Genomic DNA, 14,557 nt, shown 5'->3' with positions numbered 1-14,557 from the left:
GGAATTCTATCACTGCCGGGAGCCAGCATGAGGAACTCCGCCCATGACAAAGGTCATGAGGAAGGAGGCTCGGCATACGCAAAGGCGGGATCGAGCTTCAGGAGTCCCCCTGGAAATTCTCGAGCATCTAGCCCCCAAACCAGAGTCTGCCTACTTTCTGCTTGTGCTTTCACCTACACCTCTGACTTTACGGGGGGCTGTCCCCCACTACCTCTCTGAAAAAAGAGTTAGCTTACAGTTCCAGTTAATAATTCCTGGGTGTGACAGTGTTTAACCTACAAACTCCTTTGGAAATCCTCTAGCCTGCCTGAATAGGTTTTTCTGGCCACATGTGATTGTTCAGAGCCTCCCAATTGTGAGAGGCAGGAGATGTTCTAAACTGTCTAAACACAGATTCTTTTGAGTAGTTAAAAGATTGATTAGAAATTGTATTGGTGAAGGGATTTTCACTTATTGGGCCAATGTTTGCTGCTAAGTTTCCATATCCCCTTACCTGCTGTGTCCCTGGCAGTGTATTGATTAATATAATTGGTGTAAGTAGTAGCTTTAATGTTTGTAACCTGGGACCCTTGAGTTAATTCTTTTTCTTGTTATAGCCCACCACACCTTTGCTCTGTAGGAATGCAACTTAATCTAATGCTTTTGGAGGGTGGCTCCTGACCAATCACCTTTAGAGAAAAATAAGTTTTCTGAAGAAAGGGTCTTAAAGTGTTAACAGGCATCCGGGCCAGAAGATGATGCAAATCACCTAAGCTTTTGCATATGATAAGTTTGCAGGAAGAAAGCCTGGCTTGCTGCATGACTCTACCCCTTCCCCCATTATCCTCTATGCATAACTTAAGGTATAAAAACTACTTTGGAAAATAAAGTGCGGGCCTAGTTCACCGAAACTTGGTCTCACCATGTCGTTCTTTCTCTTACCTTCTGGCTGAATTATTCAGCCTCTTTTCTCTACTGAATTTCCTCACTGAGCTATCCTTATTTCAGCCTCTTTTCTCCACTGAATTTCCTCACTGAGCTATCCTCATTCTATTACTCTTTATATCCTTAATTAACGTTTAATTAAGCAATTGTTTCCTGATCTTCGCCTACGCCGTCTCTCCTTCGAATACCCTGGATCAGTCGGGGCTGGTCCCCGGCAATCCTTCTCTGGAGTGCTGATAAAGCAGAATAAATACTCCTCAGAAATATTCAACTGCAAAAGGTCCTTTATGAAGCAACAATTTTACAAATGAAGAAATTAGGATTCAGAAAGTACAAATGATTTGCCCTGTCATGGACCTAGTTAAGAGAAGAGCAAGTTGTTTCTTCCACTTACTATCATTCTTTTTTTAATCATTTATATATAATTCCTGAGTATCTATTGTATCCACAGTGCTGTCTAAGGGCTGTACAGCATATAAACCCAGACAAGTCATGATTCCTGCTCCCAAATACAATTAGACACTTGACACAGAAAAAAATGATAAGTACTATTTATCAAACATTCATTATGTGAGAGAAATTAGGCCAATGTCAGGATACAGACATTATTTCTTTAAGTGTTATTTTCTTCAGGTCACATATGGGAAAACCAGGATACAAAATGGTCATGTAATTGTCTCAAGTCACACAATTCATCTGAAGCAGGGGTCATATTTGAACCAAGATCTGCCTGATTCCAAGACCTTAGCTCTGTACTACACCTCTGAAACTTAACACTTATCCTCAGAGGTGATGGGAAATATTTGAATTAAATATAAAAGACATTTTTGAAAACAAGCTTTATTTACCCTGGAATAATTTACCAGAGAAACCTACAGAATTTCATCCTCTCTAAGTGACTTAAAAGTAGGAGATTTGATTTAAAAGTGGGCCTATGTGATTGCTTAATAGGAAATGAAACCAAATGTCATCTCAGGCTGTCTTCTAGCCTCTGACTCTAGAGAAAAACAATGACAACCAAAAAATAAAAACATCTACAAACCATAGTGTCTTTCTCCTGTATTTTCCCTTGCGTTCACATGAACTAAAAAGGTGATATATTGTAAATAAAGTAATTGCAATGCCATGTCGTGGGAACAGATGCATGGACTATGAAACTTTGAGGTGGTCTCAAGGAGGTTTTGCAGAATTTTTCATGGTAAAGCCTGGTACTGAAGTTTGGGCAAAGAGGAGTGTTTGTGTGCAGTGATGAAGCCTGTGTGTGGGCAAGGCAAACACTGCAGATGGCTGGAAAAGATGCTAATGCTGGAAGGCCCACGTGATCGTTGGCATCCCGAAAGAGAGACAGATGTTTCCTCAAAAGAAGAATTTTAGAACAAGTGGCTTGCAGTCCTATTCAGGCTTGGTTCTTTAGCTGCCTCTCAGGGTCATATATACATTGGAACAACTATGTACCTCCCTCTGTATCCCAAGAAATAGACAGAGCAGATAGCTAAGAATCACAAGGACTTGAATAATAGTACCTTTCACCTGAAATACGTTTTTAAGTTTTCAAGATGTTTTCACGTTTTCTAACCCTTGCTTTAGAAACTTTGTCTTTGCTCACAGAGCGTGACCCTCTACAGTGCCCCCACACACTGTACCTTCTTTTCCTCATAAACCAGTCCTCTAGTATTCAGTTTGTAATACACTATCTCTTCTCTGCTAAGCTATATGCTCATTTCATGGCAGGGGATATGGCTGCCTTATTAAAACCCTAAGGGCCCAACACAATGCCAGACACTTAGCAGGTGCTCAAAAGCATTTTTTCTCAGCACTCCTGAGAATATCTCTAAATATTCTCAGACATTCCAGAGAGGCAGAGTCTGGACTGGTTCTTTCATTAGGCTGCTTAAACAAAATCATTCATTCATTTATTCAACAAATAATTTTTAGTTCATACTACATGTCAGACTCTTCACTAAGTGATTGGGAGACTGGGACTCTACAACGAAAAGAAGAAAAGGGACAAAAACTTTGTACTCATGGAACTTGCATGAAAGCATAACTATATTTGAGATAGAAATTTTAAAATCCAGCAATTTGACCACAAAATCCTTAAGTTTGCAGATTACATATGTGGCAAAGGATTTCACAAATTTTCCATCTTGATCGGGTGGAGATATGTGTCCATATAACCAGGGGAGTTTTAACTTGAGAAATAACTTAAACGGATAGAAATGTATTGTAATGAATATCAAACCCAGCCAGGGCCATGCTTCCGTGTGTACCATTAGAATATTCCCCAGTGGCTTTAGCACGAATACATGTGTCCTATTGTTTCTTGCCACATATTAGGGTTCTGAGTAATGGGCCCTAGGTTCTGATGGGAATAGAAACTTGTGAAATGCAGAGATATATGTCCAGAGAAGGAAGGTGAAACTAACATGTACCAAGCTATTTGCAGGTGCTAAATTACGATGGACGTTTTCACATACTACATCATCTCATTTAATCTGGACAATAAACAAACAATAAATCAATCATATGGGCTCCCTTTTATTTCCTATATAATGAGGAAATAGGGTCAGAAGCAGAGCTGTGTCTTTACATATCAGTAGAGAGATTATAGCTTTTGCAGTGACTAGAGCTCCTAAATCACTTATTAACTTCCCAACTAATAAATTTATGAACTTGCTTAAAGAGTGAATAAATGAATGGTCTCTCCAGATACTAAGAAATTTGTTGTTCATGATCCTGTGCCAAAAAAAGAAATTGGAAACCATCGGACTAGAGAGAATGGCCATCTACTTTCTATTCAGCTGGGCAAGATGCTGTAGAAAATATGGAAACTGACTACAGCTGATGCTATTTAAAGAAATCCTGACTTTTCAGATTCTCCGCTCCCTTTCTTAATGGCAATTTTTTTTCCCTGTCCTTTAGGTCACAAGCTTTTCTCCAGCTGAAAACACAGCTGTCTCACAGAAACACTGCATAAGAAAATTAATAACAAGATGACCCAGAGGAATCAGGGAAGTTGTGATAAGACTGCTTGATGCTTTTCCTTTATTCAACTGGGAACTTCCTCTGGGCTTCACTTGCTGAGTGCTAAGAGACCAGGGGAGAACTCTAGGCATATGGAAGGGGGGGTGGGGGTGGGTGGAGAGAAGCAAAGAAAAGAGAGAGCAAAGGGAATTTTACAAAGGAGAAATGTCTCCAGCTGGGGCTGGTCCAAGGAAAAATCAAGGTCAGCAGAGGGGCTTTAACACAATCCTCTGCACCTCTCTCTCTTCCCCCCTCGCTCTCTGTTCTCTGCCCTGTTCTCATCACCTTCCGTTCCCATTCCCTTCCCAGCTGCTCTGTTTTCTATCCCCCCAAGCACCTGAAATAACAAATGCTCTGAAACAGGAGTTAGCCTGTGTGTGTGCAGTGGGGCCTCATTTTGGTCCAAAAATTTGGGGGGGCGATGAATGCTTTTTATTTTATATTAAAACATTGGACACTGTACTCATGTTTCCCTTTGAATGCAACATTAGCAAATCAGTTTTCGTTTTACGGGTTCTAGAGTATACAGACTTTTTCCTTTTTTAAAAAATTTTATTGGAGTCTAGTTGATTTACACTTTTGTGTAGGTTTCAGGGGAACAGCAAATTTAACTTCTATTCTGGCTTTAGAATCTAGACCTGCAACTACTTACTTTTAACTTTCAACCACAAACAAACCTATTAGCATGCATTAAGGTTATAGTGGCTCAATAGTCCAAACCAGAATGGAATATACCCTGCAGGCAGGAATTGACACTCCCTTTCTCCTTCTGAAGTTTAATAGGTACTTCAAAGGCGGAATGTTGTGTAGGGCCAGATATCAGAATATATATATTCTTTTTATACCACTTTTGGTCTAGATCAGTGATAATCAAATTCCAATATGTGTAAAAACTACTGAAAAGCAAAATACCTCTAAACCACTTATCCGATTCTTCATAGATTAGCTAAGGGCTTTTCAAACAAAACATTGCCTCTAAGTTTTTACTTTTGAACGTGCCCAGGTGCAAAAGTCACTTCCATTGTGTGTATTTTTTTTTTTTTTTTTCCTGGGGAGAAGGTCTTTGAAATACTCTCTAAGGAATTTAAAACCACCCAAGGTAAGAATCACTTCTCTTCCCATATCAAATCTCACCTCTCTCACATCCTTTTCCCTCAGGCGTATCCTATCCCCTTGCTAAATTACTATGGCTTCGCACCCCACTCCAGTACTCTTGCTTGGAAAATCCCATAGGCGGAGGAGCCTGTTAGGCTGCAGTCCATGGGGGGTCGCTAAGAGTCAGAGACGACTGAGCAACTTCACTTTCACTTTTCACTTTCATGCATTGGAGAAGGAAATGACAACTCACTCCAGTGTTCTTGCCTGGAGAATCCCAGGGACGGGGGAGCCTGGTGGGCTGCCGTCTATGGGGTCGCACAGAGTCGGACATGACTGAAGTGACTTAGCATAGCATAGCAACTGATAAATTAATCTGAGTTCAATTTTTCTTGGTTCCTGCACCTACACAGCACACGTACTTCACAAAAGACTTTAGCACCCAAACCCGAGGGAGTAGGTGATTTGGGGACATTCCAAGAACGTTGGCAGGATCAGGAAGGGAAATGCTTGAGTAAAGGAGTCAAAAAGGATTTTTAGAGTCTCTAAATCCACACCTTGTAAGTAAGAAATGCCTCCTCCTTAAGGAAATTTCTTCTTGGCACTCTATCCATCCTACACCACTGCGGGTGTGCGGCAACATCAATGTGACTCTAAATTGCCTAACTCTGAAGATCTTTCAGGGAATAAAAGAGAAAGGACCTGAGAATCTTGAAGCAAGAGTGAGGTCTTGGGGGAGAGCTCCTTAGGCTTCCACCACCACAATCTTCCATCTGTTGAAAGAGAAGAGAATAAAATCAACAAATCTTATAGCCAAGCTCCTGAGATCCATCTCATGCCTTCAGGTCAGACAAGTATACAGAAATTACAGATCCCAAAATGGTTCAACACAGTTGGCATTCTTTGCCTCTAGGAAGTGTTGCTGTTAAAAGGAGGTTGGCACACAGGGTCACCCCCCAGCCAGTTCTGGGTAGGGAAAATAACACTGGGAGCTCCCATTCCAACCGCCACACCAGGTAATTATTAATGCTCACTTGATCAGTCTAAAGAATCCACGAATTCTCTACCTTTGGGGAACACTCTCAGGTCGTCCCTACTTAAGCAGCAGCTCTTTCCCTCCACAAAGCAAAAATCACCAGGACAGCACGCATCAGAGCATGCGTGTGCAAAGCAATAGGGGAAGCTGAATCCAGTGTCTTGTAGAGATTTGATTATGGCTGAGCAATTACATGAAAAAAAAAATGGCTAGAGATAATAAACACCTTTCACTCAGAACACTACATCTGCAATTTGGGCAATTGCAAATAGAAATACAGAAAATTCTGTGCAATTAGATGTAAAACCGATGAAGAAAGTAATCTATCTGCACATGGAGTCTGGGATGTAAGAGTGTGAGGCACAGCAGTACAGCAAGGTAGGCCCTGGATAAAGAACTAAAACAAAAATGCTTGTTTTCTTTGGTCATGTCTAGCAGAGGATTTCAACAGTTCTTTGGGATGGAGGAATCAGAATTACTACCAGAACAGGGTTTTTAGTTTGTTATATACTACTATTTGTTCATATTAGCTGTGTAGTCAAGTTCATATAATTTTCATTTTATAATATAGACTCACTAACCACAGATTAATTCTTCTATTTTCTTAATAAAATCCAAGATAAGGAATTTCCTCATATATTGTTACATCAAGACTTCTGGACTATAATGAAACTTCAGTGAACTCTGCAGTCAAGATTCTTATATCCAGACAAAAATTCTAGGTAAACAGCAAGTGTACTTAGTCCATATTTTTGTTTTACAAACAGGAAACACAAAGGACTGAGGGATATATTTCCCCTTCCAGTGTCCCATGGATTTACTCTAATCCTTGTAGGTTTTAAAAAAGATGCAATCATAGAGTCAGGAAGTAGAAATGTTCTCAGTATAAAGCTAACAGGATCGCATACTCAATGACTTTCCATCATAGCCTCAGAAACACGGCCCCATCACCTGAGCCCATGTAATGCCTGGCACAAGGGATCAGCTCATGCTCACAGTTCGTGTCTCTGTTTCTCAAAAAACATCTCTTGCCATGTGACTTCTTCAAACTCTATCCAACAAACTTAACCATATTATTATTTTTGTTTTGTTTGTTTTTTGATTGTAGAAAATGGCCCCACTAACAGCCTTGGTATGATTTCCCTTCTATCAGATGCCACTGGGACTTTGAAAAGTAACTGGTCCTCAATTTGCTGATTTGTAAAACGAGGGTTTGGTCCAGAAGGTAATTTGTAAATTGCATATTTAGAGGAAACATGAGTAAATGGTACTCTTCCCTGTGAAAATTTCGTTAATTTAACAACAAAGAGATAACACTGCATACCTATTCAAACAGCTAAAATGCAACATACTGACAATACTAAGTGCACAGAGGTAGGTGAGGCAATAGGAACTCTCATTTAAAGCTGGCGGGAATACAAAATGGTACATACAGTTTGGAAGACAGTTGCTTATAAAACTAATAGTCTTACTAGCGGTTGTGCTTCTAGGTGTTTGCCCAACTTATTTGCAAACAATGTCCATAAAAAGCTGCTGCTGCTGAGTCACTTCAGTCGTGTCCAACTCTGTGCGACCCCATAGACAGCAGCCCACCAGGCTCCCCCATCCCAGGGATTCTCCAGGCAAGAACACTGGAGTGGGTTGCCATTTCCTGCTCCAATGCAGGAAAGTGAAAAGTGAAAGTGAAGTCGCTCAGTAAGTGTCTGACTCTTCTCGACCCCATGGACTGAAGCCTACCAGGCTCCTCTGTCCATGGAATTTTCCAGGCAAGAGTACTGGAGTGGGGTGCCATTGCCTTCTCCATAAGAAGCTGCATGTGAATGTTTATATCAGCTCTATTCATAGTTGCCCAAAACTGCAAGCAACAAAAATGCTCTTCAATAGGAACGGATAAACAAACATTACTACGTTGATACAATGAAATATCATTCAGTGGTTTAAAAAAAAAAAAATGCTTTTACAAGTGGTTGACCAGATTTCCCAGCACCACTTGTTAAAGAGATTGTCTTTAATCCATTGTATATTCTTGCCTCCTTTGTCAAAGATAAGGTGTCCATATGTGGGTGGATTTATCTCTGGGCTTTCTATTTTGTTCCATTGATCTATATTTCTGTCTTTGTGCCAGTACCATACTGTCTTGATAACTGTGGCTTTGTATTAGAGCCTGAAGTCAGGTAGGTTGACTCCTCCAGTCCCATTCTTCTTTCACAAGATCGCTTTGGCTATTCGAGGTTTTTTGTATTTCCATACAAATTGTGAAATTATTTGTTCTAGCTCTGTGAAGAATACCATTGGTAGCTTGATAGGGATTGCATTGAATCTATAAATTGCTTTGGGTAGTATACTCATTTTCACTATATTGATTCTTCCAATCCATGAACATGGTATATTTCTCCATTAGTGTCCTCTTTGATTTCTTTCACCAGTGTTTTATAGTTTTCTATATACAGGTCTTTAGTTTCTTTAGGTAGATATATTCCTAAGTATTTTATTCTTTCCGTTGCAATGGTGAATGGAATTGTTTCCTTAATTTCTCTTTCTGTTTTCTCATTATTAGTGTATAGGAATGCAAGGGATTTCTGTGTGTTGATTTTATATCCTGCAACTTTACTGTAGTCATTGATTAGTTCTAGTAATTTTCTAGTGGAGTCTTTAGGGTTTTCTATGTAGAGGATCATGTCATCTGCAAATAGTGAGAGTTTTACTTCTTCTTTTCCAATTTGGATTCCTTTTATTTCTTTTTCTGCTCTGATTGCTGTGGCCAAAACTTCCAAAACTATGCTGAATAGTAATGGTGAAAGTGGGCACCCTTTTCTTGTTCCTGACTTTAGAGGAAATGCTTTCAATTTTTCACCATTGAGGATAATGTTTGCTGTGGGTTTGTCATATATAGCTTTTATTATGTTGAGGTATGTTCCTTCTATTCCTGCTTTCTGGAGAGTTTTTATCATAAATGGATGTTGAATTTTGTCAAAGGCTTTCTCTGCATCTATTGAGATAATCATGGTTTTTATTTTTCAATTTGTTAATGTGGTGTATTACATTGATTGATTTGCGGATATTGAAGAATCCTTGCATCCCTGGGATAAAGCCCACTTGGTCATGGTGTATGATCTTTTTAATGTGTTGTTGGATTCTGATTGCTAGAATTTTGTTAAGGATTTTTGCATTTATGTTCATCAGTGATATTGGCCTGTAGTTTTCTTTTTTTGTGGGATCTTTGTCAGGTTTTGGTATTAGGGTGATGGTGGCCTCATAGAATGAGTTTGGAAGTTTACCTTCCTCTGCAATTTTCTGGAAGAGTTTGAGCAGGATAGGTGTTAGCTCTTCTCTAAATTTTTGGTAGAATTCAGCTGTGAAGCCGTCTGGACCTGGGCTTTTGTTTGCTGGAAGATTTTTGATTACAGTTTCAATTTCCATGCTTGTGATGGGTCTGTTAAGATTTTCTATTTCTTCCTGGTCCAGTTTTGGAAAGTTGTACTTTTCTAGGAATTTGTCCATTTCTTCCACGTTGTCCATTTTATTGGCATATAATTGTTGATAGTAGTCTCTTTTGATCCTTTGTATTTCTGTGTTGTCTGTTGTGATCTCTCCATTTTCGTTTCTAGTTTTATTGATTTGATTTTTCTCCCTTTGTTTCTTGATGAGTCTGGCTCATGGTTTGTCAATTTTATTTATCCTTTCAAAGAACCAGCTTTTGGTTTTGTTGATTTTTGCTATGGTCTCTTTTGTTTCTTTTGCATTTACTTCTGCCCTAATTTTTAAGATTTTTTTCCTTTGAAACTAGAACAGTTTCTAACACCATACACAAAAATAAACTCAAAATGGATTAAAGATCTAAACGTAAGACCAGAAACTATAAAACTCCTAGAGGAGAACATAGGCAAAACACTCTCTGACATACATCACAGCAGGATCCTCTATGACCCACCTCCCAGAATATTGGAAATATAAGCAAAAATAAACAAATGAGACCTAATTAACCTTAAAAGCTTCTGCACATCAAAGGAAACTATTAGCAAGGTGAAAAGACAGCCTTCAGAATGGGAGAAAATAATAGCAAATGAAGCAACTGACAAACAACTAATCTCAAAAATATACAAGCAACTCCTACAGCTCAACTCCAGAAAAATAAATGACCCAATCAAAAAATGGGCCAAAGATCTAAATAGACATTTCTCCAAAGAAGACATACAGATGGCTAACAAACACATGAAAAGATGCTCAACATCCCTCATTATCAGAGAAATGCAAATCAAAACCACTATGAGGTACCATTTCACACCAGTCAGAATGGCTGTGATCCAAAAGTCTACAAATAATAAATGCTGGAGAGGGTATGGAGAAAAGGGAACCCTCTTACACTGTTGGTGGGAATGCAAACTAGTACAGCCACTATGGAGAACAGTGTGGAGATTCCTTTAAAAACTGGAAATAGAACTGCCTTATGATCCAGCAATCCCACTGCTGGGCATACACACTGAGGAAACCAGAAGGGAAAGAGACACGTGTACCCCAATGTTCATCGCAGCACTGTTTATAATAGCCAGGACATGGAAGCAATCTAGATGTCCATCAGCAGATGAATGGATGAGAAAGCTATGGTACATATACACAATGGAGTACTACTCAGCCATTAAAAAGAATACATTTGAATCAGTTCTAATGAGGTGGGTGAAACTGGAGCCTATTATACAGAGTGAAGTAAGCCAGAAGGAAAAACAGCAATACAGTATACTAATGCATATATATGGAATTTAGAAAGATGGTAACAATAACCCAGTGTACGAGACAGCAAAAGAGACACTGATGTATAGAACAGTCTTATGGACTCTGTGGGAGAGGGAGAGGGTGGGAAGATTTGGAAGAATGACATTGAAACATGTAAAATATCATGTAAGAAACGAGTTGCCAGTCCAGGTTCGATGCACGATACTGGATGCTTGGGGCTAGTGCACTGGGACAACCCAGAGGGATGGTATGGGGAGGGAGGAGGGCAGAGGGTTCAGGATGGGGAACACATGTATACCTGTGGCGGATTCATTTTGATATTTGGCAAAACTAATACAATTATGTAAAGTTTAAAAAAAAAATGCTGTGTACTTCCAATTATATGACTTTTTGGAAAGGCTAAACTATGGAGACATTAAACAGATCAGTGGTTGCCAGATATTCAGGTGGGAGGTGAGTGGGTAGGGTTGAATAGGTGAAATGCAAAAGATTTTTAGGGTGATGAAACTATTCTCTATGATACTGAAATAGTGGATATGTGACATTACACATTTGTCAAAGCCCACAGAACATTACAACACAACGTGCAACCTTAATGTATGCAAATATTTTAAAAATCGTTTTGGAGGTCAGAGGATCCCAGCATTGAATTTAGACTGTGACAAAGGAATCTAAATATATTACAGATTTATGAAACAACCACAATGAAGACAGCAAAGAATTAGGGTGCTGTCCCAAAAAACATTGGAAATCAGTGGAGTCTATAAGTCTAAAAGGGTTCTACATGTTCTATAGTTGATAAACTTGTTTCCTGTGAAATATAGGTTAATAATTCTAAAACCACTAATGGATATTGGAAATGAATCAGTACATAAATGATAGCAAATGATGGAAGCCAGGTTTCCCACTATTGGAGTGGGAGATTACAGACAAGCAATGGGAAGAGTCTAGAACAGTCCATGTGGTAACAAGTTAGAGTTGGAGGCATCAGTATAAGCTAATATTTATCTCAACATAGATACAAATGGTTTCATATAAAAATATTTATAGATATGTGTATAAATACTGGTAAGAATACACACGCATATCTCCTTGCTTTGTCATCTGAGAGGACTCAGAAGCAATGACACTTCAACAGCAATGAGCATTTCTAGTGCCCAGATCTTGGTTCCTACCACCATTCTCCAAGAAAAGGAATGAGAATTCCTTGCAGAAATAGATGATTCTAGGACTTCCACATAAAATAAGAAAAATGAACCTAGAGCAACTTGTAGTGTCAGAAAGCATGCAAGCAAAACAAAACAAAACCCTGCACTGATGAGGGATGGGGGAGTGTCAAAGGTATACAGGAGCCAACTGAAACAGTTCCTAGTGACAAACTTTGGAATAATTTCAGAAAAAAAACAACAACGTTGCATTGGATTCTAACCCAAAGCATAAAGTAAGTATCCATGAGTTCACACTGATGTAAATGATTAGATAAATAAGTAAGTAGAGTAGAAATAAATCTCCTGAGCAGAAAAATTCTAAATAATGTTTGTACATATTCCACCCTAAAGAAAATGCAACTTATCCCCAGTACTTAAAGATGGGCTTCACATAATGATTTTCTTCCAAATAGTACAATGGAAGGGGAGAAACAAAAGAGTAACATTATAGTGAAGAAACCTGAAAAACACTGCCTCAAGCCAGGTGATCGAAGTTAACATCAACAGTTGCCGGGGTCCAGCCCCGGCTGATCCAGGGTATTCGAAGGAGAGACGGCGTAGGCGAGGATCAGGAAACAACTGCTTAATTAAACGTTAAGGATATAAAGAGTAATAGAATGAGGATAGCTTAGTGAGGAAATTCAGTGGAGAAAAGAGGCTGAGTAGCTTGGTTTACGTGGGATACCAATGAAACTTCAAGACAAGAAGTTTGCACCACTTACGCAGGCCGCAGGCATCCCTCCGTTCTCCCAAAGGAGAGGAGACACTGAGGCCTCCCCGGTCGGATCTTAGAAGCCCAGGCATAATTAGCAAGCATGGCGGGTTCCACGCTCCAGATGGAGACTCAGCCAGAATTTGGGAGAGAGAGCAACATGGGGAGACCAAGTTTCGGTGAACAAGGCCCGCACTTTATTTTCCAAAGTAGTTTTTATACCTTAAGTTGTGCATAGAGGATAATGGGGGAAGAGGTGGAGTCATGCAGCGACAGCAGTTCCTGGTCCTAATTGAAGCCAGGCTTTCAAACTTATCATATGCAAAAGTTCAGGTGAATTACATCATCTTCTGGCCAGGAGGCCTGTTAACATTTTAAGAAACTTATCTTTCTCTAAAGGTGATTATTCCAAAGTCAGGCACAAGCCTCCAAAAAAGCATTGGACAAAGCTGCATTCCTATAGGGCAAAGGTGTGGTGGGCTCAATCAAGAAAAGAATTAACTCAAGGGTCCAAGGTTACAAACATTAAGGCTACTACTTACATTTCTATACACCCATTATATCAATCAATACACTGCCAAGGACACAGTAGGTAAGGAGTATGGAGACTTAGCAGCAAACATTGGCCCAATAAGTGAAAAACCCTTCACCAATACAATTTCTAATCAATCTTTTAACTACTCAAATGAATCTGTGTTTAGACAGTTTAGAACATCTTCTGCCTCTCACAGTTGGGAGGCTCTGAACAATCACATGTGGCCAGAAAAACCTATTCAGGCAGGCTAGAGGATTTCCAAAGGAGTTTGTAGGTTGAACACTGTCACACCCAGGAATTATTAACTGGAGCTGTAAGCTAACTCTTTTTTTCAGAGAGAGGTAGTGGGGGACAGCCCCCCATAAAGTCAGAGGTGCAGGTGAAAGCACAAAACAGAAAGTAGGCAGACTCTGGTTTTGGGAGTAGATGCTCGAGAATTTCCAGGGGGACTCCTGAGGCTCGGTCCCCGCTTTGCATATGCCGAGCCTCCTTCCTCATGACCTTTGTCATGGGTGGAGCTCCTCACGCTGGCTCCCGGCAGTGATAGAATTCCAGTTGAGCTATTCCAGATCCTGAAAGATGATGCTGTGGAAAGTGCTGCACTCAATATGCAATATGCACTCAATATGCAATATGCCGGCTCCCGGCAAACAGTGATAAGTCACATGGCTAGTATGTACCCTTGATATGATATAGTGAGAATGACACTCTACCTAAGTGGTCATCCTCCCCAAAACACATTACCCAATCCAAACATGAGAGAGAAAAAAAAAAAATCAGACAAATCTCAACTGAGGGACATTCTACAAAATATATGACTAGTGTTCCACAAAATTTTCAAGTCCTCAAAGCAGAGATGTCTGAGAAGTTGTCACAGCCATAAAGAGACTTGACTATTGAGTGTAATATTGTATCCTAGATGTTGTTGTTCAGTCGTTCAGTCATGTTTGACTCTTTGCAACCCCGTGGACTACAGCATGCAGTTTTCAGATGAGATTCTGGAAATTAAAAGGATATTGGATTTTAAGAAAACTAGAGTTCAAAGGATTTCTGAATGAAATCATTGAAAACTGAAAGTGAAAATGTTAGTCACTCAGTCATGTCCTACTCTTTGTGACTCCATGGACTGTAGCCCACCAGGTTCCTCTGTCCATGGAATTCTCCAGGCAAGAATACTGGAGTGGGATACCATTCCCTTCTGCAGGGGATCTTCCTGACCCAGAGACCGAACCCAGGTCTCCAGCATTGAAGGCAATTTCTTTATCATCTGAGCCACCAGGGAGGCTCATAGT

At 39.8% G+C, this 14,557-nt stretch overlaps 1 long non-coding RNA gene across 6 annotated transcripts in view; it reads right to left on the bottom strand.

The window, feature by feature from the left end:
- The window catches only part of LOC147357343 (uncharacterized), a 49,998-nt gene extending 36,975 nt beyond the window's left edge, over window positions 1-13,023 (bottom strand). For 3 of the 6 annotated variants that reach the window (XR_015141779.1, XR_015141782.1, XR_015141783.1), the window contains exons 1-2: window positions 12,741-13,014; window positions 5,601-5,816 (exon numbers count right to left, since the gene is read on the bottom strand). This is a non-coding gene — a long non-coding RNA (uncharacterized LOC147357343). Of the gene's footprint in view, window positions 1-5,600; window positions 5,817-12,740 lie in introns of all 6 variants that reach the window. The other 3 variants (XR_015141780.1, XR_015141784.1, XR_015141781.1) reach the window with 3 other exon arrangements.
- Between the last annotated feature and the right edge of the window lie 1,534 nt (window positions 13,024-14,557).

This window comes from Bos grunniens, chromosome 15 (assembly GCF_055505025.1).
Source record: "Bos grunniens cultivar Pamir isolate PY7600 chromosome 15, Bosgru_T2T1.0, whole genome shotgun sequence".
NCBI lineage: Eukaryota > Metazoa > Chordata > Mammalia > Artiodactyla > Bovidae > Bos > Bos grunniens.
The sequence above is the reverse complement of the archived record's forward strand: the minus strand, read 5'-3'. Positions and strand labels throughout refer to the sequence as shown.